The sequence below is a fragment of the Dermacentor andersoni genome, chromosome 5, assembly GCF_023375885.2.
Source record: "Dermacentor andersoni chromosome 5, qqDerAnde1_hic_scaffold, whole genome shotgun sequence".
Lineage (NCBI taxonomy): Eukaryota > Metazoa > Arthropoda > Arachnida > Ixodida > Ixodidae > Dermacentor > Dermacentor andersoni.
This window is the reverse complement of record NC_092818.1, coordinates 152,259,575-152,281,552: the sequence shown is the minus strand read 5'-3', so window position 1 is coordinate 152,281,552 and position 21,978 is coordinate 152,259,575. Positions and strand designations below refer to the sequence as shown.

Sequence of the window (21,978 nt, the reverse complement as noted above, 5' to 3'; positions counted from 1 at the left end):
CTTATTGAAGGACCTTTCGGAGCACTTGAGACGGAGGCCGCAGTGTCATCTATGCTGCCCCCCCAGTACCCGTACCTATTTTCGAACAGGTCCGATCACCTCCTGCGCGAGAAGGGGCTTTTGTTTGGTGAGGCTAGCGTTCAGGCCTTAACCAGATCGAAGGTTCGGGAGCTCGCTGAAAAGGCGGTAGTTGCGGGGCCGACGTTGTTGAACGATGAGAAAGGGTCAGAGGCGCAGCAAGCTGGTATTCAGAGCACGCCCGAACGGGATAAAATTGAGCCTGTAGCGTTAAAGGCACCAGATACTGGAGAGGAAATTCCCGATGCGGGAAAGTTAGAAGAGCTTCCGGTCGAGCTTCCGGGACTAGGCTCAGTGACGAACAGGAAAGACACCGATCAAGTCATTAGTGACTTAATAAGTAAAGCATCGCTGTCGCCTGAGCAGAAAACCGAACTACACCAGCTCTTACAAGAGTTTCAAGGTCTGTTCTCTGAGAGGCCTGGTAGGACTTCTGTCCTTACTCATGACATAGAACTTACCTCCCCAGAGCCAGTACGATCCAAGGCGTACCGGGTGTCACCCCGCCAGAGCGATATTATGGAGGCTGAGGTAAAGAAAATGCTACAGCTCGGTGTTATTGAAGCGGGTGAGAGTGATTATACCTCCCCTTTGATTTTAGTTGAGGTACCGGGCAAGGAACCTCGTCCTTGCGTCGACTACCGCAGGCTTAATTCCATCACTAAGGATCAAATTTATCCGATCCCTAACATCGAGGAGCGCCTTGAGAGAGTGAGTAGCGCTCAGTTTATTTCCACCCTAGATCTTGTCAGGGGTTATTGGCAGGTTCCACTTACAGAAGAGGCTAGTAGGTATGCGGCGTTCATTTCACCAATGGGGACATTCCGTCCTAAAGTTTTGAGTTTTGGTTTGAAGAACGCGCCATACTGCTTTTCAAGCCTCATGGATAAAGTGTTGCGGGGACAGCAAGAATTCGCTTTACCGTATCTAGACGACGTAGCGATATTCTCCGCATCCTGGCCTGAGCATATGGCGCACTTGCGGGCAGTGCTAACCCGCCTGCGCGATGCGGGCTTGACAGTCAAGGCTCCCAAGTGCCAGTTAGCACAGGCCGAGGTTGTCTACCTCGGACACGTGATTGGTCGGGGTCGTCGCCGCCCCTCTGAAATAAAGGTGGCCGCTGTGCGAGACTTCCCGCAACCGCGCACGAAGACCGATATTCGGTCGTTCTTAGGTGTCGCCGGCTACTATCAGAGGTACATCCCCAGGTACTCTGATATCGCGGCTCCCCTAACGGATGCTCTAAGAAAGACAGAGCCGCAAACAGTCGTCTGGGATGAGACAAAGGAAAGAGCTTTTAGCGCCCTAAAGAGCGCCCTAACAAGCCAGCCTGTGCTACGATCGCCCGACTACACAAAAGGGTTCGTTGTTCAGTGTGATGCTAGTGAGCGAGGCATGGGCGTTGTACTGTGCCAACGGGAAAATGGAGAAGTAGAACACCCCGTCCTGTATGCTAGTCGTAAGCTGACGAGTCGTGAGCAGGCGTATAGCGCCACCGAGAAAGAGTGTGCGTGTATCGTGTGGGCCGTTCAGAAATTGTCATGTTACCTAGCTGGCTCGAGGTTTATCATTGAGACGGATCACTGCCCTCTCCAATGGCTGCAGACCATCTCTCCCAAAAATGGCCGCCTCCTGCGCTGGAGCCTCGCTTTGCAACAATATTCCTTTGAGGTGCGTTACAAAAAGGGGAGTCTCAACGGTAACGCCGATGGCTTAAGTCGAAGCCCCTAACGTGGGAATCAGCCTCAAAATTGCTTGTTACTGATGTTTTTCTTCCTGAGGCAGGATTTTTTTAACCTATTGCTTTTGTATAGTGTTTCAAAGTGATGATGTGCTTTCTAGTGCAATTTTCCGATTTGTGGACGCGTTCTGAGTGCTGCTAAACTACTGTAAGGAACTAGGCAGCAGTATAAAAGGGGAAAGAGCCTGGCAGGGCTTAGTGAGGGTTGTGCCGTGCTTGCTAACTGAGCGGTTGACTTTCGGCGTAGTTCTAACGCTTGCCGGAAACGAGAACAAAAATGTCCAAAAATGTCAACTCTCCCGAAGTCACTTTGCAGTGTCCTGTGTGCACCTGAACGTGAGAACGAGGCCTTCTCTGTGCGCTGCGCTCAAGAAACGCCAAAGGACGCCCGACTACGGTTATGAGCATCATCGAGCGACATCCCTCCGGACAGCGGATGCAGTCCCCTGACCATCGGGATCTCCTTCCCCCGGCGGGGCGGTCTGTTACGTTTCGCCTACAACGCGCGGTAATGCCGGCGCGGATGCAACGGACGCCGGGGCTTCGTTCAAAGCGGCGGACATTTTGGCCCGTTCGACGCCGCCGCAACGCCTCCCCGCCAAGCGTGTCCAGGCGTGTTTCAGTGCCACGTGTCTTCGTGTGTGCGTGTGTGTGTGTGTGCCCACGCTTGTCAAAGCGCGGCAGCCGGGGAGCGGAGCTCCCCAAGTGAGGGTTGGCGATGCGTCACTACACTCGGTTCAGCAGGTCTCTCGGCTCGACCGTGCGCGCCGTCGTGGGCTCATGCTCCGCCGTCCCGTGACCTTCATCCCGTGACCTTCATCCCGTGACCTTCCCTTTTGGACCGCGACGCCGAGAGTATAAGAGCAGCTGCCCCCGGACGCCAGGAGAGAGGCTCCGATTTGTACTGTTGAGTTACGTGCTCTCCCGTCTCTCCACTCCGGTCGACCTGACCGGCCGCTCTTTTGCTATGTTAGAATAAACAAGTTGTTCTGTTACCAGTCTACTCTTGCTTTGCCGGGACCTTCGGATGCTTCCAGTGCCCCAGGCCGCCAGGCCAACGCTACCCTTGGGGCTTGCGACCCATTGGCAATAACGGGCGTCAGCACCGAGACCCCAACAACTCGTGCCAGCGGTGCGATTCCAACAGTGCATTGTCAGAGAATCATAAGGAAAGACACCGATAATCTTCAATAGAAACTGCTTATCTCCAATTTAGTCTGCATTCTTTAATAATGAAATCAACTGTGCTAGGCAGTTGATATACTCATTCTTCTCGGTAACTGTTGGCAGCTTATGCTTGGTAACTTCTCTTCTAACTATTCTCGGTAAGTATGGTTTCTTATTACTATATGGAGTACTCACTGCTATACTCATTACTATTGATTCACCCGTTTATAAACCGTCATTCCAGAGCTTTCTTGGTGGTATATATATTTTTCATGTCATAATTTGAGAAGCCATAAAAGCAAACATTACAAGGAAATGAATGGCTACATATCATTTGCAGATCAGGCACGTTGTCGTGCCATCATGCAGAAATTCGTCATGCAGAACTTGTGGTTCTTAAACAAACACAGCTACCTTGCAATCCGGCGAACAGTTCGCAAGAAGGCTATACACCATGTCTCACCAGAATATCAAATGAACGGTACTTGTACGCCGGAGATATTACAGCGGAGATATTATAGGCATGCTTCTGTCGGTTTGTGTGCGTAGGCAGAAAAGATGGTGGCCACCCGAGAGGTAAAAGAGCTAAAGCACAAAGCAAAAGCGTATCCCCAGATATGCTCCTGCTGCGTTTAATCGAGAAAAATGTCAAAGCGTATTGTGATAACAAAAATATCGGAATAAAAAAGTAAGACCATAATTGACACTGTTCAGTATGAATTGCGGTTTGACGTCACAGGCTCTACAGGCAAACCATGCAACCTGATCTCTGCTCCCTTCCACCCGTGCAATTGGTAGGCCCCGTCCGGGTGAGGATTGCGTAGGAAGAGCAGGCAACACCGCCGTGAACATAAGCGGTATTGTGCGTGGCGACGGCGGGCAGCATGTAATACGGACGAAGATCGTGCTGTAAACGCCAAGCGTATGCACCTTTGGTTGGATCACACCTACGGATTCACTCCCATCGTAATAGTGGGTGATTTCAACATAGACGTGTCTCGGTCAGACGGAAAATGGTTCGTTGCGTTTCTCTTGGACATGTTCAGCATTCAATCTTACACAAACACCAGTGGGCCCACGACGCGTCATCGGTCGTGTATATATCTCACATTGACCTAGAACTTTTCCAGTGTAGCCACAGAACGACTGGTCATATATCATAGCGAACGTAAAGTAATAGCCACATTGGTAACCAAAAAATAAATAAAGAAAAGCAAACAAAAGAAGGTTAAAAATCAAAACAGCATTGAGTATGTAGTTCAATTAAACAGCAACAAAATCCTGAAAGAAACGAACTTCACTCTGGCATGTCTCTTTTATTGTCGATCAACATAACTATTATCAACCTTTTTATCCCCATATATACAGCTTCGCTTGTTATCCACCTTTACATAATGTAATGGCTCTGAATTTCCTTTCGTTATAATTTTGGGCTGTGCCGTTATTTGTGTAGGGCAAGTATAGCGTTATCATGCACCAGAAATGTCTTCAAAAATGCATCCCTGGTATACGATGATATGGAGGGTACCTCTAAAGCTGCTTTCTAAAGTAAGATGAACGCCTGATTAAGAGTAAGCAGTAATTTTAGCAGAGCAGAGCACAAGCTCTCAGGAAAAAGCTCTTGGTTTGTCCCCCACAGAGCTCAATAGTCTTAAGTGGCCGTTTTGTAATTTCCCTTCTACAATGTTTCTATTTTACATTTTCATGAGATCACGTCATTCTATTATTTTTTGAATTAGGTTTTTAACTGCACAGAACAACGGAATCGCCTAAGCAAGCCTGGAGTGAGCAGCCGCAGGAGCTAAGGTACTGCCACAACACGGCTTGCTCGCTCGAACGCGGCGGCTTGCTCAGTACCAAGAGGCAAGAAGAAGGGCCGACGAAAGCAATAACTAATCCGAGGACCCGCATTCCTCGCGTTTCTCGCGCCGGTGGTCACTCGCCGAGGCACAGGTGAAGAGGGGCTACGAAAAGCAATCAGTCGAATTGACCCTGGCGTATACCTTATACCCAGGAACCCACATACTGACACAGCGAGAGACAGCGTAGCGTGAGGCAGAGGAGCCCCAACGACCGAGATGAACAAACTCTCGCTCGGCCGAGCTTTTTTTCCGCGCGATCCTATATAGCCGGCAGCGGCCTGCCTATAAGCCCGACGAAGCCTCGGAACGAGGTGCTCCTTCCTTTCTGCCCAGCGCGTCCCACGCGTCCGGTGAAGCGTGCGGACAGGAACCGGGCAGCGAAGACTCGCCTTCGCGCGTGTGTGCGAGTGCGGAGGAGCGCAAAAGGCGGCCGAAAGGAGAAACTCGCGACATTGGCTGGGGCCCCATTAACGGATGAATAGGCCTGCCGATGGGGGCCGCGCTTGCTTTCGAACCTGGCTTCCCCGAGCAACAAGAAGCTGAGGCCGAGTAATCGGGTTTCTACTCATTTCCTTTCTGGACGCCGTCCCTTCTCGTGGCGCCGAACGCCAGCGCCCTGTTATTGGACTGGGCGTCCCGATTCGTTCGGGACGCTCTTCTCTCCTGCGCAAAAGCCCGTGCGTTTCACGGGGTGTATTCGCCTGCTTGGCGAGTCCCGGCCGTCCGTGCAGCTTTGCGCCCGATGTGCCCGGCCTCGTCGGTATAGTCGAGGCCTTGCCTGGATGGACATACGATTCGCGCGTACAGTGATAGGTTGCGGCTGGGCGCTTTCCGTAAACACTGGCACCTAAGATCTCGGGTGCCTCCACTTCCTCTTCACCACCCCGCGCCATCGCTGCTTTCATTAAGAGCTCATTGCTAAGTTTCTACTTAAAGTTCTCGGAAGCTCTCATCCCGATGTGTAATTTCCTGTGCTTGAGTCTTTCGCAAACATTAATCGCTCTCTCTTTGTCAACTTCGCATATAAAGCACAGAATAGGATGAGAGGAACATCTTTAATATGCACCCTTAAGAAGAAGGCAGACTGAGGTCACGGAGATAGGCCTAGCACCTATAGTGTGCTGCATGGACCGCATTGAGACAGTCGATGTACGCCACTCTCAGAAGCTTCAATGACATGATAAAGAAGTCGCCCGCACCGTGAGAACGATCTGAGAATTCAAGCATTCTTTTCTGCGGTATCCGACAGCGCTTCTGATAGCCACGTACGCAGTACAGCTTAGTTCAAGGCAGCACGCGTTGAACTTCACGCAGACATCCCACCCAGCACACTCGTAATTGGGGATTGAGGCACTCGAATAGCTTATAAATGCGTGAAACTGCAACTGCTGACGTGGAAGTTCAACGTTTGACGCACAAGACGGTTGTACTTCGAACTTGCGCGATCTTGGCTAATAAACAATGTATATTCGAGCTCGGAAACAAGAACCTTAATTTGCAAGTACGATTATGATAGACTTGCAGATATTCACGCACTGCTGCTTTCTCGTCGTCCCCTCTCTCACCGCGCATTTTCTTCCGTTCACTTTTTTTTCCCCACAGACTATAGTGGGCTACATGAGGCCAACGACTCTGCATTTGCACAATTGAATTACTTCTAGCTCTTGCTTCCTATATAAATCAAAAGCTTAATATGTACCACCGTGCAGTTAACCTTGGAAAGACAGTCTGCGTATGTCTAAATGTGCCTTGAGAAAAAAAAAAAAAAGAAGAGGTAACTTCACAGATCTCCTTTGCAGAAGACAACTACGAAGTCCTATGATCACGTATTGTTAAGAAAAAGATTTCTAGAGATTCCGCTTGCTAAATTAGGGTTAATCTTACGATGAGAAATAATACTATCTTTCGGTGCGTCAATTGTAGGTGTTAGCCACAGGGATATGTTTGATGCCGTTTGCGGTTACATACAATGAACTAAACGAATAACATTTTTTAATGTTCTTTCGGTATTTGTTTGTTTTTGTATTTTTTATTGTTTTAATCGAATATGTAACACTTCGAAAAATTGAGTAAAGGTTTCAGCTTACAATTTTAGGCCAATCCCCCAATTTAGGTATGAGCCGTAATATGAGGCCACCACCACCACCATCATCATGATCATCATCATGATCACGTGCGCTCCTTTCTTCTTAAACTCACTAATAGCTACAAATGCATTGCACATATTATGGTGTCGATACAATACACGTACTGAGACTGAAATTTCGTGTTTAGCCATGTGTTTCGGATCAGTACGTCAGCAGTAGAACGTGGCTTGCTGAGTGAGAGAATTTCTAATATTGCCCCGTTCGATTCTGCACGTGTATGCGATGAAGCTGAGGCTTCTACTCCAGGCAGTCATTGCGCAAGGCTGCCCTAACTTACAAGCGAAGGTCCATTATCGCGATCGTAACCAGATGATTTATGAGTAGAATGAAAGCGCGGGGTGGGCATCGAAGCACGGCCACAGTGCCGCGTTCTCACCCCGCTATGCGAACGTGCGTGTGGGCGAGTTCCTTTCGACGCGGTTTCTTTTCGACGTGGTTTTCTTTACGCAAGGAGGAACAATGCGCTGCAGTAACGACGTGACAATGCGACCTTGCCAGTGGAACCCTCTCCCCGCCACACACGTTCCCGCCCTCATAAATCAGCCGCCAGCGCTGCGAGGACCGTAAGCGGAGTGCTTTCCGTTTCCTTCCCCGGCACGGGGTAATCTCACACTATCTGCGGCGCGCATCAAATGACGCGCTGCCGCCACAACTGCCACAAGCGAGATCGCATCACGGTGTTGCCCTTTCTGCTTTCCAGAGCCCACGCATGAAAAGCTCTGCGCCGCCAGAATACGCTGCAAACAAACGAGTCTCCTTGGTTCGCGACCCGATGGTGTAGGAAATTGAGATAGGATCATCACTCTCCCTCTTTCTCTCTCAATCTTCGTGCCCTATAAGCGCCGAGAACCTTTTGCGCGGTGCTGGTGGCCTCCTGCGGGACAGGAAACGATAGCGAGCTTTGGGACATCGCTAGGCTTAGAAAAATCGTTTTCAGGGGATTACGCCCGACTTCGCGGAACGCGGTCAGCGCGCCTCGGACTCGAATGTTGTCATTGTCGTGGCTGAATGTCGCCATTAGCAGTAAGCCAACGTCGCCCGCTTTCTTAGCGAGACGCGCTTGGTTTCTGGCGGTTATTGCGGGAGATAAACAAGACATTGCGGGCCCCCGCCACAATTTCCTTTACTAGCGTCCACATGTCCTTTTGTTGCGTTTCGATGTACTGCTTTGTTGAAGCGGGTGACAGGGTTTCACCGATGAGAGAGGGGAACCCGTCCATTTACGCTTTGTACGACGGAGTTTGTAGCACTTTCCTTCAGTAATTTCTCATTCTTTCCGAGTATAACAGACCATCACCTCCTTAGATCACGTGCATCGCGCGGCGCTATTAGGGAACAAAATCCGAAGAGATGTACGCGGGCGAATTATGCGTCCAAAGGAAAGTGACATATGCTTATCGCTCTTGGCTGCGATCATTTTTAGCACTTCCTCAAGGTCTTATCCGAAAATATCTGCTGCATTTCTTTACGTGTGTGTTGATTAAGGGTGGTGTGTCCAATAAAGACGCCGCAATACTGAAAACCTTGACTGTCACTGGTCCTATATCGCTTATCTATAGATCTTAAAAGCCTGCTTTAAAGTACAAGAAGGATAAAATGAATGTGCAGAAGTCCAATAACACTAACGGTTGCGCCGTACCGGATAGAATAATAATGCATATTATTTTTGCTAAACAAAACCAACTTTGTTTCGAGTGGAGCAGCAGACCTGAATTCCAAAAACTGCCTTCGTATGGCGGTTCAAAATATCAGCCTACAATATCACTAGGTCGCTGTTCCTAAAGTAAAAATATTGCTGAACCTAAATCTATAATTGGAATGCAAAACTAACGCGGATATCATTTGACAGTGCACCTCCCCCCTCTCCCCTCATTTCGTATTTTCTCGAGGCCCACTTTTCGTTCCGTTTTCTCCCCAGCACCCTTTCAGTCTGTTTTCGCCCCGAAGTCGTCATAGGGCAGGCAGACATGACGTCATTCATTCTAAAATAAATACTATCTAAAGAAAGATTACAGTTGGCAATACTTTCGGTTTACCTCCTATATTAGATATCGCAAAGTAGGCGAAACAGAGATATGACTGAGGTGGAGAGGCATGCCGTGAAGTGTGGACTACTGCAGCCATAAAAGCCGGAGTAGCAAAGCTATGGAAAGTGTTAGTTGTCGGAAAGCAACATTAAACAACGCAATTTAAAGAAAGAAATCTTAATAAATATAGAGATTCCTTTGGTTCCTTTACGTATACTTTAGCGATTGTTCAGAAATTAAAGTTCCGTTCCTTTCAAGCATGAATCTTTTCCAAGGTATAGGTAGTGCGTGCGCGCAGTCAAGCATAGAAATGCATATAAGCAACAAGACACACTCACTTTGAGAAGTCGCCATTGTCCACGCCGCGAGGGCTGCGACAGGACTGAACGTGTGCACATGCATGAACAGCCCAACTGTATTATTTTCTTTTAATTCGTTCTCTTCATTAGACCCACAATGCAAGCCAATTTTTGTACAGTCAACCGGAGAGCGATCGGAACCCTCATAAAGTTATTTGAAGGCTATGTTATAAGCATCCACAAGATTGCCCAAAAGGCGTGCTTCCACAGTTTTATGCGACATCGGATTGTCGCTTCGCTGCCAATAAAAAGTAATCTACTGATAGAAAGAATACGGGAATTGAAGACGTTACAAACCATGTGAGAGCACTAGGGAAAGCGGACAAAAATCGTGATAGATAAAAGAGGCGTAAGAAAAGATGGTGTTTCGAGGTGAAAGAAAGAAATATTTGATTGTCCTTGAAGTGCCCCTCTCCCCCTCGATCTTTTTCAATTGTGAGGAGAAATATTTCCCACCGCGGAATATCAGGCCTTCTTATTATTTTGTCCGTCGCTCCATGGTCAAGAATTCCATCGACGATGTTGACGACAGGCAATGCGATCTGTAGTCATCCCTTTCGTAGTAGATGCGTCGCTTTCGTCTTCTCTATTCAGCAAAACCTACTTTCTTCAGTCGTTCTCGCTTGTGTTTGGATCTATATATATAAATGTATCTACACCCTACAATGGAGAACTTGGCAATGCGGGCGGATGCCACTGACTTGTGGACGGGAGTGGGGCGCTTTCTCTCTTCGAAGAAACCCGGCGGGGCATCCAAGGCATCTTATTTATCGACGACACTGTCGTCGCATCCCATTGTGTGATGCGGTCCGTTCAACGGAGGAGCGCATTGCCGCTCCTTTTGTGCTCAGTAGGTCAAAGCTTCCAGGCGGGCTATTAATAAGAACACCCTGCCAACGTCTCCGTCACGCAATGGTTGTGCCAGTCTGCGCCGAACCTAATAGATAAATAGTGGAGATTGGAAGGTCACACTGAGAAGGCACGTCTGTTTGTGTCGGCTCTGTTTCGTTTTGATCCACGGCCCCTATTTATATCTCTCTATCCCTCGCGGGCACAATTCTCGCGAGACGTGGTCAGCGACAATTCTCTTTTCTTGTTTAACATTTTTTTTCGCTGCGAAGAGCAGTTATGAGCTATAATATGGCCTCGATCTTCTTCTTCGTTCGTACGTTCGTCACACTTTGATAAAGGCGCGCGGTACGACGGTACGTAAAAACGAAGGCATTAGACCCAGTATCAAGCCACTGATCATGCGAATTCTATCTCATAATTCTATCCTCCGCGCCACGGTGGCTTTGCTCAAGGAAGCAGGTAATGCTTGCATTGAGCGCCCACATTCGCCGACGTCGTGCACCCCAACCATGGACCACAGCCGCGAATCACGTTGATCCAGACGCGGTGTCTGCGCCGTTGGCGCATATTCACTGTGGCGTGCGCTTCCTTCTCTGCCCTTGTGCTGATATTGCCATCCACGCAACCCGCCGTGGGGGCATATAGTGGCTAAGGAATTTCGCTGCTGAGCCCGAAGGTGCGGGATTGAATCCCGGCCACGGCAGCCGCATTTCGATGGGGCCGAAATGCAAACAACACCCGTGTGCCGTATATTGGGTGCACTTTAAAGGGCCCCAGCTGGTCAAAATTAAAACGCAGTCCCCCACTACGACGTGCCTCATGATTATATTTTGCTTCTGGCCCGTAAAACCCCAGATTTTAATGTGGATTTAATGCTCACAGGTGATTGCTGCGATATCTAAGAGTTCTCAAAGCAAATGTGCAGGAAATTCCGCAGACTAATACTGCGACTTCAGAAGGATTCCCCAATATCGAGATAAATTTACCATATCAGCAATTTTCATGACAAAAGCATGAACGAGACAGCCGAAATTTGTGCTTTCAAGAGCGGAATGATGAATTCTGGGAATTAAACTTACGAGAACGTGCAAGTGGCATGACTTACTGGAACGAATTCCCTGTTTCTTTCTCCTATTAGGAAAATTTGTGAATTGTTTGAGAACATTATAACAGAAAAATATGGGGAAATGCGAGAACTCGGTAGAAACATAACGTCTTTCCATCTCGGTCTGCCGGTGATGATGCATTCTGCAGAAGAATATACACAATCAAAGAGTGCGAGTAAGCAAATACACCTGACGGATTGCTCAATTTATATTAATCTTTTAATAGAATATGTTGCCGGGCTATACAGTTCATTCTTGCGTGGAATAATCGCAAACTTTAGACGACACATTGAGGCAGACTGGGGACGGGTGCTTGCTCGCGACTGAGTTTTATTGGAAGCCACATGCGAACATATATAGACGGAAGTCGCGTGCGCATCGCGCATCGCGCATATGGGGTTACAGATATAGTGTCAGCTTGAAAAGCGTACAAAGAAATAAAGAAAACAAATCATAGCAGTCTTTCTAAAGACATTTCTTCTTTGCTATGCAACAATACCAAGGTTTCACTTATACCTGCCTTGTATTTCTCCCTGATATGGTAGCTGTCGTGGAAGCGTACATCCGCTCTTGCCCGGAATTCCGATGCCAGATAGTAACGGCTCACAGGAACAGGACCGACAATGGACTGGTAAATGCGGTATTGCATTATTCTTGGTAGAGAGCTCGTGTCTGTCAGGTTCGTATTCGTGTGAGAAGCGCTAAGAAGCCACGAGCTTGCCTTATAAAATTCCACATAGTTGTTCCACGCTCTCCTTCTCCCGTAAACATTCTAAACGTTTATCAGATCCCACAAAAAAGTAAAAGAAAAAGAATATATGTGGCTTCGTACACATTCGAAAGCGAGCTTTAATTTTCAACCGCGAAGCTATTTCAGAACATCAGCGTATACGAGCTATGCAGTGGCGAATGCGCAAGTAGATTGTTTCGTTGGCGTCTCCATTGAAGCGTATGCTGGATAAACGCATGTGCGCTCGCTTTTCAAAATTCTGCAGTGCTTATCTGAGACACGTATCCTCGATTCTATTAACTTCTGTAACTAGTATATGTTTTGTAATAATGACCAAGGTGTTTTAAGCAGAGTGTATTTACTACTGATTAAATTATTAGTACAAAGTGACATTAAAATTCGCGTCTTATGTCGAAATTCACCCAACGAGCTGCCTGGGAGGGATGGAAAGTTCGAGCTTAATTACAACCTCTTCGCCACCCCGTTTTGTAACAAAACTGGGTCAAGCAGGCTGTGTATAAGCAATCGCGTTTATATGCTTAAGTCTGTATGTATATACATCAATATAAATCCATACAAATAACTTCTTTTTGAAAAAAAAAAAGCACTTGTGCCATAACAAGTCTTCGTAGGTGGTTGTGATGTGTTGTAAACCTTGGTTTCATATCCCAAATTTTGCTATGCATCCCCCGAGCCCTGGAGTCCCTAGTCTTGCGTTGAAGGATGAGAAGGAGGAGGAAAGAAAGAGAGAAGGCAGGGATGTTAACCAGAAATGCGTCTTGTTGGCGACCCTACTCTGGCGGACGGAAGAGAGGGAATAGAAAGATAAGATAGAAAGAAGGAGGGTAGGGGGAGGAAAGCCGCAGTGAGCTCGCGCACGCACGCGTAGGGCCTGAGCAATTCAAAAGCGTTCACACAGACCAGTCGCGATCAAGAAAGCCAAAAGTGCCTTCATGGCTTTGTGGGCGGACGAGCGATGGGGACGGTCTTCAAGTATCACCTGGACGGAAAACGGTCGATCGTCCAGTCGTCACAATGCAATAGATAATGCTTGTCTTTTCGACTGAAATCGATGACACTGGCACAATAAATGTTCAATGTTCTCTTCGCCCCCGCGGACATCGCACGCATCACTGTCGATCATTCCAATCAAAGTAGTGTACGCTTTCGGGAAAGCCAATCTCAACGACAGCCTGTACAGAGGGGACGCGTCAGGTCGGTGTAGCCCTGGTGGAGGTCGGAGTAGGACCGAAGGGTTCCGTTCGTGCAACCTAGTGCGCCTTATATTTGGGGTGTTTCACTCTGCTAAAGAGAGCTCGCGCCACGTGACGAAGCTGGCTTGCAGCGTCGGTCCTGGAAAGAGGAATGTGAAGGCTGTGTTGTTCTTGATGTGACTCTCCGGCAGCTTTGTCTTGTTGATCATTTCCACTGATTCCTCAATGGCCAGGTAGCCACTGGAAAATAACTTCGTGGCCTTTCTGTTTGATATCGTGGTGAAGTTTGACAATTTCGTACGTTAGCTGTTCGTGAGCTCCACGTCGGAGAACTGACTGCAAGCTGTGTAAAGCCAGTCTTGAGTCAGAAAACACGGCCCATGCACCAGGACTCCCTGTGTCAATAAATTGAAACGCACTGCACAGAGCAGTGAGTTCTGCAGCAGTGGACGTCGTGACGTGTGACGTCTTGAATCGCAGTGTTATTCCTCTCGTCGGTATAAACACAGCACTGCGAGAACTGGTCGATGTAGCCGATCCTTCAGTACAGATGTGTACGTGGCTACTGTATCTCTCGTACAACAGGAGTAAGTTGAATTGTTTTAGCGCCGATGGTGGTAGATCTGACTTTTTCTGAAGTCCTTTAATTCTGCCGTGTACTTCAGGGTGGCACAAACACCACGGAGGAGACGCCGACCTGGCCGAAGGTGTGTACCCCGATGTATGCGAAGGACGACATGCAGTGACAGCTGCGCTAAATGACGTGCGGGGTCTTTCCAAGGTGAGTGCGGCGAGGTGGCGGCAAGGTGTCCGCGAAATCTGCCTGACATGTGCAGGCATGGCCTCGACGGCAATGTGCGTCGTGATTGAATAGTCTTGAGCAATGCCAATAGTTTCAGCCGTTGACGCGCTGCCCGGTAATCCAAGGCATATCCTCAGAGCTTGGGCTTGAATACTCTGAACTGTACGCTAATTCGTTTTGAAGGTGTTGGATATAACAGGTAGGCTGTACCGGAGGAACCCAACATACAACACCCCTTACAGCTGTGACATGGAATGTGTAAACAAAACGCCCCCCCCCGCCCCCCCCCCCCCAGTTATTTTCTGCAAGGAACCTGAACAGATGATAAATAACAGTCAGTCGATTTTTAACGTGGTTCACGTGAGGCGTCCAGGATAGGTATCTGTCACATACAACCTCCAAGAACATGTGACTTCTGCTGAACGATAGCACTTGTGCGTTGATTCATATGCCGTATGCAGACATTGAGTCCGGGTAAATGCCACCACTGCGCTCTTTTACCACGTCACCTCCAGCCTTTGTTGATGAAGGTAGCATGGTGTCGATGAAGCCACCTTCTGAAGCCGAGCGTGAAGCTGAAGCCGTGCCACCTCCGAATTCCAGATGCAGATTCAAATGGTGCTTGATAGGTCCTCTAGTATTCCAATCAGGGCTAGATTACAAAGCGTTGGGCTTAGTACTCCGGCCTGAGGGACTCTGCGGCTACTGTTATAATCGGATGTCGGGCCATCCCCGGTGAGTACGTAGAATTATCGCATCTGTACGTAGCTACGAACCCAGAAATATATCTTGCCACGGTGTCCTATTGCTTCTAACGCTTTAAGGCTGGCTTCATGGGTGACATTATCGTAAGCTCCTTTAACGCAGGCCTTCTGGAATTCGACGTAAGTTACCAAGACGACCACGTTGTCTATAGATGAACGGCCGCGCCTGAATCCTGTCAACGTGTCTGGATAAATTTCATAGTGCTCTAGAGACACGTCAGAGCCCCCCGTTCCATTGCTTTGCCTACACAACTAGCAAGCGCTATCGTATAGTATGACACAATGTCCGAAGGCGACTTGCCAGCTTTGAGAAGTAGAATCAGGCGACTTGATTTCCTTTCCTGCGGAACCGCGCCAGTTGGCCACGACTCGTTGTACAGGAGCAGGAGTGCCTTTTGAGCTCGTTCACCAAGGTTACACAGAGCGTGGTACGTATTGCCATCTGGCCCTGGCACTGAGGAACGCCTGCATAAAGTAAGCACAGCCTTTAGTTCGTCCAAAGAAAAAGGGAACTCCGTACGGGGATCACGTGAGAATGGTGAGTGGTTGGGAGTCTGCGTGTGAAACTTGCTTCACCGGCAATCCTCCTACAGAAAGATTTTGCGAGTTCAATCTGTTCCGTTTTAGCTAAAGAGCCAGGGAAATAAATGGGTGGCGCCGTCCAGGGGCTGCACGGAGGCCACGCACAGTTCTCCATATATGAGACGAAGGCTTTCGGCGATCCAGAGACTCGCAGGAAGACATCCATCATTGTGAAGCCAGCTTATGCATACGACGTTGTGTTTATTTCTGTGTGCGTCTGGCCAATTTCATGTGCTTGTATCGTCATTACGCACGCTGGCGAATTGCCTGAAGTTTAGCTCGGTTTCGAATTCGGTGCGCGCGAAGCTTCTCAAAATTGAATGTGTGGCAACTTGTAAGGCTCCTTTTATTGCGTCCCCTAGTCTGGATGGTATGTCCTCTCGACAGCAGTCTTCCATGATTGATTTAAATTTCGGCCAGTCGATAAGTCGATGCTCTGGACGGCTCTGGAGAACTTTGAGCTAGTCAGCCCCTCAATCCTGAGATAAGTTGGGATGTGGTCACTTCCTCGCGTTTCCAAGTCTAAAAACCATTGAAGCCTTCTGGTAAACGAGCGCAAAAGAATGCTAAGGTCGAGGCAGCTACCATATAGGCAGCAGGTAGGTTAGGCTTCCATCATGCAACAAAGTTCTCGTTCGGATGCAATGGACACCAATCTTCGTCCCCTCGAGTTAATCTTAGAGTTTCCCCAAAGACAGTGGTGGGCATTGAAATGGTTTTCATGTTGATAAGTAGAGCACGCATAGCATTCATCAGTGACCGCAACATTATTATGACCTGGCGATTATCAGACGCAGTTGCATCAGCGGTTTGTGAGTGTGTCGATGGCGGTGGTATTCGACGCGTCTCCGTGGCAGGTTGTGTGCTTTGAAGTGCGGGCCAATCTGCACGATGATTGAGTCTTGTCACTTTTTTGCTTTCGCGATATCTTTCATGGTGGCTCTCCGCGTTCATGCAGCAGCCGCTTCGGCGGAAGACGGCGTGTTGCTTGCTGCGGTGTTTTGTAGCGCTCTTCGGCGGCGACACCGTAGTCGCTTAAGTGTAGCGGTAGCCTCACTGTGTGTTGAAGTGTCCGGAACCATACGCTTTAGAATTTCGAATTCCTTCCGAACCCGCAGGCAGTCCTTCGATGAGGCTTCGTGGCAACCACGGCAATTAGGTCACTTCAGAACCGTCGCGTGGCAGGCGTCTTCTGAATGGGGTTCAGCGTACCGTGGGCACACAGCATTGTTCACAGACTCTTTTTACATGGCCAATCTTGAAGCACTTGTGACATTGCAGGGGCTTCAGTATGAAAGGTCGAACTGGATGGCGAACACGGCCAACTTTGACCTGAGAGCGAAGGCAGTCTTCTTCCAACACAAGCTTCACGCAGCGTGTTTCTGAGTCTGGTGAGATGCGTGATGACAGTGCCTGCTATTGTTGGCTTTATTATTATCATTGACATGTCGTCTGCCGCAATGGATACGTCGAGGTCATACATGACGCCAACAGTGCCGTTACTGCCTGTAGGGATCATTAATCGCACTTTTACTTTGTTGATTTCCGTGGCATTCCGAAGGCTTTCTAGTGCGCTACTGTGTAAAACGTCTACAACCATGACATTATTCCGTGCGTTTATTCTCACGTATTTAATCACATTCAGTGCGATACCCTCGAGTAGCAAAGAAAGAACCGGCCTGTTAAGGAGCTGCACATTGGTCATAGGGTCCACGGGCAAGAAGAGAAGAGTGTGCGGCCAGCGCTGTGGTATGTCCTTCACTGTTGAAACACTTGCCAGCGATCTTCTTTTTCCCATTCGGCTCATGACCACCTTGAAGTCGTCGTCCTAGGAGTCGAAGCTGTCCGAGTACAACTCGGTGGCCTCGCTGTCTGTGTTGCTTGACTCGCTTCCGCGTTTCCTGGACGTAAGTCGACCACGCCGCTGCGCGCCAGAAAGATCTTCAGAAGTATCTTCGTCCATTGACGGAACGAAGGAGCAGCAGCTCCCAGAGTTTGCAAAGGAACAAAGCGAAAACGCAGAGACAATAATGCCAGCGTTCGACTAAATAAACACTTCGTCGTCTTCCCCATCACCCATGGCATGAGAACACAATTGTGGCAACATATCATATTAACAAAAGCATGTTGAAAATAGATTACTGTAACGACACGCGAAACAACGCACTATTTTCAAAATGTCGGTTATGTAGGAAAAAAGCACCAGGATTCGATGTTGCTCCGTGGTGAAAGCCATTAGTAACATTAATACGACAACGGAACTCGAGTCTACTATCGCGAATGGTAAAGAAGCGAGTGTGCCAGCTCCTTAGAAAGGCGCCCGCACCATTTGCCTCTATCTCCTCGACTAGATAGGCCCAAATGATTCGTGAGCGCTGTAGCCTGTCTCAAGGAAAGATATCAATGCCTTTCGCGGGAGCCTGTTCCTTAAAGCCGACGAAAACGCTAGGGAAGCTCAATTTGCGCATAAGAAAGAGAACAAAAAGTCAGATGGCGGCGACTGTCGGTATTTCGTTTCCTCGGGGTAACGAGGTGCCATTCTGTCACTCTTTCCGGCACAAAAATCGGCCACGCCAAAGCCCTTTCTACGTGCTTCTATTAACAGCATTGAGAAAACGAACGGCCTTCTTCCTGTCATTTCGGAACTGTCATACGAGAAGAAGAGCCGTCGTCCTCTTTTCCCCCCTCCGCGCTACTAGTGCGCTGTCGTTTCCTCGATTCCAGCGTGGCGAAATGACACGAATCTTGAAAGAAAGCCTGAAGCTCGGCCTGTTCCTTCCAATCGGACGCCATCGCACGTGATGGCTGATGGGTTGGCACGACTTAGTGGCCTACAGGCAACCGTCGTCCGTCTACGCGTCGTGTCGCTACATGCTCCTTGTTTCTGGCAAAAAAATTTCTCCCCTCGGTACACGTGTCGACTTCACAAAGCAGGGACTGTCGCATGCGCTGTGTTGTTGCAGTGAGGTATGATATACTATACAGTCTAGGCTTACCTTTCTGCTGAATTCCTAATCGCAGGAGTTTCCGAACTCATCTATTTAGATTGAAGTTTTGCATATCAGCCATAGTAATATACAGAAGCTGATGGTGAATGCAGTTGCCGCGGTGTCTTAGGGGACATCGAATTCGGCAAGCGCCAGGTAGGGCATTGACATATAGGTTGATGGTACATAGTATATGTTACGGCATACACAAGTAAATGTCTTGACTTCAATCATTTCAAAGAACAGAGTGGCTTTAATAGTGTATATGCAATAATGAATTACATGAATTTTCTTATTGAAGTGACGTATAACTCTAGAAATTAACTAGCGACATAGCATTCATAGATCATGAATAGACGTTCGACTCAGTAGAATATCAGAAGCGATTGACCCATTGCATTACGTATAAGTGCCCGCCGTGGACGCGTAGTGGCTTTGGCATAGCGCTTCCAAGCTCGAGGGCACGGAATCAAAACCCCGCCGTGACGGCCGCATTTCGATGCGGGTGACATGCAAGAACGAGTGTGTACCGTGCATTGCTGGACCTTAAAGGGGTATAGACATGAAAATTTTCGTTCATGCGTTCTTCAATTCAAGCTTTGCGTACTGCCTCAGGAAGCTCGATACCCACCGCGGGATTCATGTATACCCGATAAATAATTTATTAATAGCATTATTATACCGAGCTATTTCGGTTTCGGTTTCTGGGCTCCGGGTGATGCTATGACGTCATAGGAAAGGAAACGCAAAACGGCTTGGTCACGTGGGTCACAAAAATAGTGACGTAAAACTATGCTGCGTCGTCTGCGCGCGCATACGCCTGCTCCGCCAGCAGAGGTAAACAACTGGCGATTCGAAGTGCATGTCGCGATTATTATAATTATTGCGAAGAGCGACAACAACGGTAAGAAAATATTGCGGCTTGTGAGAGTCGGTGATTCATTCCGAAGCGCCGTAAGCTTTAGCTTTGAAGTGAACCGGAAAAGGCCTAGCGACGATATCGGCGGCGCCGAACGATCAGAGGCGGTGAGGCTGCCGTCAGTGCCAGAGTGACCACTCCTCGGTCGCTGATTGGCGGCTTCGCCGTACGGCTGCCGCACAAATGGGTCCCGGGCCCGTCCTCTCTACGGCAAGGAAATCTCGCCGTTCGCGAGCCAAACCGTCGTCGCATGGGGGCTCGCGAACTGCAAACGACGTGCGGCGAGTTTCCGTGCCGGTAACGTGGACGGGCCTTCCCGTTGAGAAAAGCCAAGCGAACGAGAGAGTGCTCCGAGCTGCCGAACTATGCGACTAGCAGATGCTACGTCAACTGCTCTCCGCGATAGCGATGTGCATGTCTCGGTTAGCCAGGAGCCAGGGTTAGCTCAATCCTGTACCAGGAGGAGGAGGAGGAATAAACGTTTATTGTAGAACCAGCACTTTATGATGGCCGGGCCTAAGCCTCCCACGAAGGGACGTCGAGGGCTTGCCTCGCCGCCGCCTCGCGGGCGTGCTGAGTCGCCCAGGTTTGGTCGTCGAGGGCGGAGCTCCGCAGAGCCTCATGCAACCTCGACGAGAGAGTCGTGGTGTTAGTCTGGGTGTACTGTGCTGGGCACTCCCATAGCATATGCGGAAGTGTAGCCGGGTGAATTCCACAGCACCGACAGTTGAGGGTAGTGTAGACGTCCGGAAATATAAGGTTGAGGCGGGCGGGTGAAGGGTACGTGCTTGTTTGTAGTAGACGCGGGGTGGTAGCCTGCGCCCGGCTGAACTTTGGGTGAGGCGGCGGGAAGATTCGGCAACTGAGGTAAAATGCCTTAACGATATCGTTATAAGTTGTCAGACTGTCCGTCCCTGGTGCCCAACTCATCTCCAGTGACTCCGGCGCGGTTGACTAGGCCTCGCGCAATGGAGTGGGTGACCTCGTTGAGATTGGGGAGGTGTGGGTGGACAGGGCCGGCATGGGCCGGGATCCATGTTAGGGAGATTATGCTGTCTTTAGAGTGTGGTGCCTGGCAGAGGATGCGAAGAGCTTGGGGAGAAATACGGCCTTTGCTGAAGTTAGTAACGGCTGAGCGAGAGTCACACACTATGGTGTGACAGGTGGGATCTAAAGTGGGCAGGGTGATGGCCACTTCTTCAGCCGTCTCCGCAGGGGGGGTAGTGACGCTGCAGGCGTGGTGTAGGACTCCATCGCGTGTGGTGACGGCCACAAATCGTATGCCATGGGAGTATTGGGCTGCATCAACAAATGTGACGCCAGGTACGTGGGCAAGGGCTTTTATGATAGCTCCGGCCCGAGCTTGGCGCCTGGCCCTGTTATATTAAGGGTTCATATTTCTAGGGATAGGGTCTATGTAGATCCAGCTACGGATGTCGTTCGGGATCGGTTGTTTGGGGCCCTGTTGCTGTAGGTAGGTGAAGCCAAGCGTGGACAGAATAAAGCGCCCCGTTTCAGTAAGGGTGAGCCGTTCAAGCTGAGAGCGTTGTTGGGCTTCAATGAGTTCGGAAAGGTTGTTGTGAACTCCCAGTTGGTTGAAGAGTTCAGTGCTGGTGCAATGTGGGAGACCAAGTGCTTGCTTGAAGACTCCTCGTATGAGGGTGTCGAGCTTGTTTTGCTCAGACCGGTACCAGTTGAGGTACGCAGCAACGTAGGTAATGTGGCATATGACAAAGGATTGGACGAGTCGGAGAAGGCTTTCTTCTTTGAGTCCTCCGCGTCGGTTAGATATACGTTTAAGAAGTCGTAGGGTGTTTTGAGATTGGGCACAGATCTTGTTGAGAGCCAAGGCGTTGGAGCCGTTGGTAGAGATGGTGAGACCGAGAACCCGGATACTAGGGACGTGTGGGATAGGACTGTACCATAGAGAAAGGATTTTTAGAATGACAGGAAGCTGAGCTAGTTGGTTAGGATTCATGATGCAAATTAAGGGGCAATTGTGTTCAGACACGGACACAAGAGGAGAGAAGTGGACAGCACGAACGCCGCATATCCTGGTCCCTTTCGGAGTCGGCCGGCTAGTGTTACACTCAACGTGTAAACCCCGTCCACATTACCGGCACGGCAACTCGCCGCACGCTGTTTGCCGTTCGCGGGTCGCCGTGCGGCGTTCGTGTTGTTCACTTATCTCCTCCTGTGTCCGTGTCTGCACGCCTTACCCCTTCTTTGCATTAAGAAAGGATTTCTATATGCCTATAGCTCGGTCATAGTGGAGGCTATGCTCGGTCGCTCGGCTCAGCAGGCTCCGTAATCGGCATTTCATCGCTACTCATCATACGTCACGTTTTTGTGCTAGTGTGCTATGACGTCAATATTTTCGTTCCTGCGCTGTGACGTCATAACTGCCGCGCTAGCGATAGGTCTTTGACCACGAGAAAGAGCTTTTAATGATTTTTGGAGCTGAATTTGAATTATTTTGAAATGTTTGCAGTGTCCAATACCTCGTTGTGGGTGTCCTTGCATACGGAAGCAGCCTACAACATACTTTTTATAGCCTCAAAATTAGGTGTCCCAAACCCTTTAAAGAAGCCCACGTGGTAAAAACTAAGCTGGATCCTTTGCTACGGCGTACCTCATAATC

At 49.1% G+C, this 21,978-nt stretch overlaps 1 protein-coding gene across 2 annotated transcripts in view; it reads left to right on the top strand.

Moving 5' to 3' along the window:
- Positions 1-21,978, top strand: part of LOC126531404 (cell adhesion molecule 3-like) — a 486,943-nt gene that overhangs the window by 285,080 nt on the left and 179,885 nt on the right. Inside the window, exon 1 of one of the 2 annotated variants that reach the window (XM_055071148.2) lies at positions 13,977-14,064. The exons of the other annotated variant lie outside the window; for it this stretch is intronic. The gene's annotated coding sequence lies outside the window, so the exon portion shown is untranslated. Of the gene's footprint in view, positions 1-13,976; positions 14,065-21,978 lie in introns of those variants that run through there. 2 annotated transcript variants of the gene reach the window in all.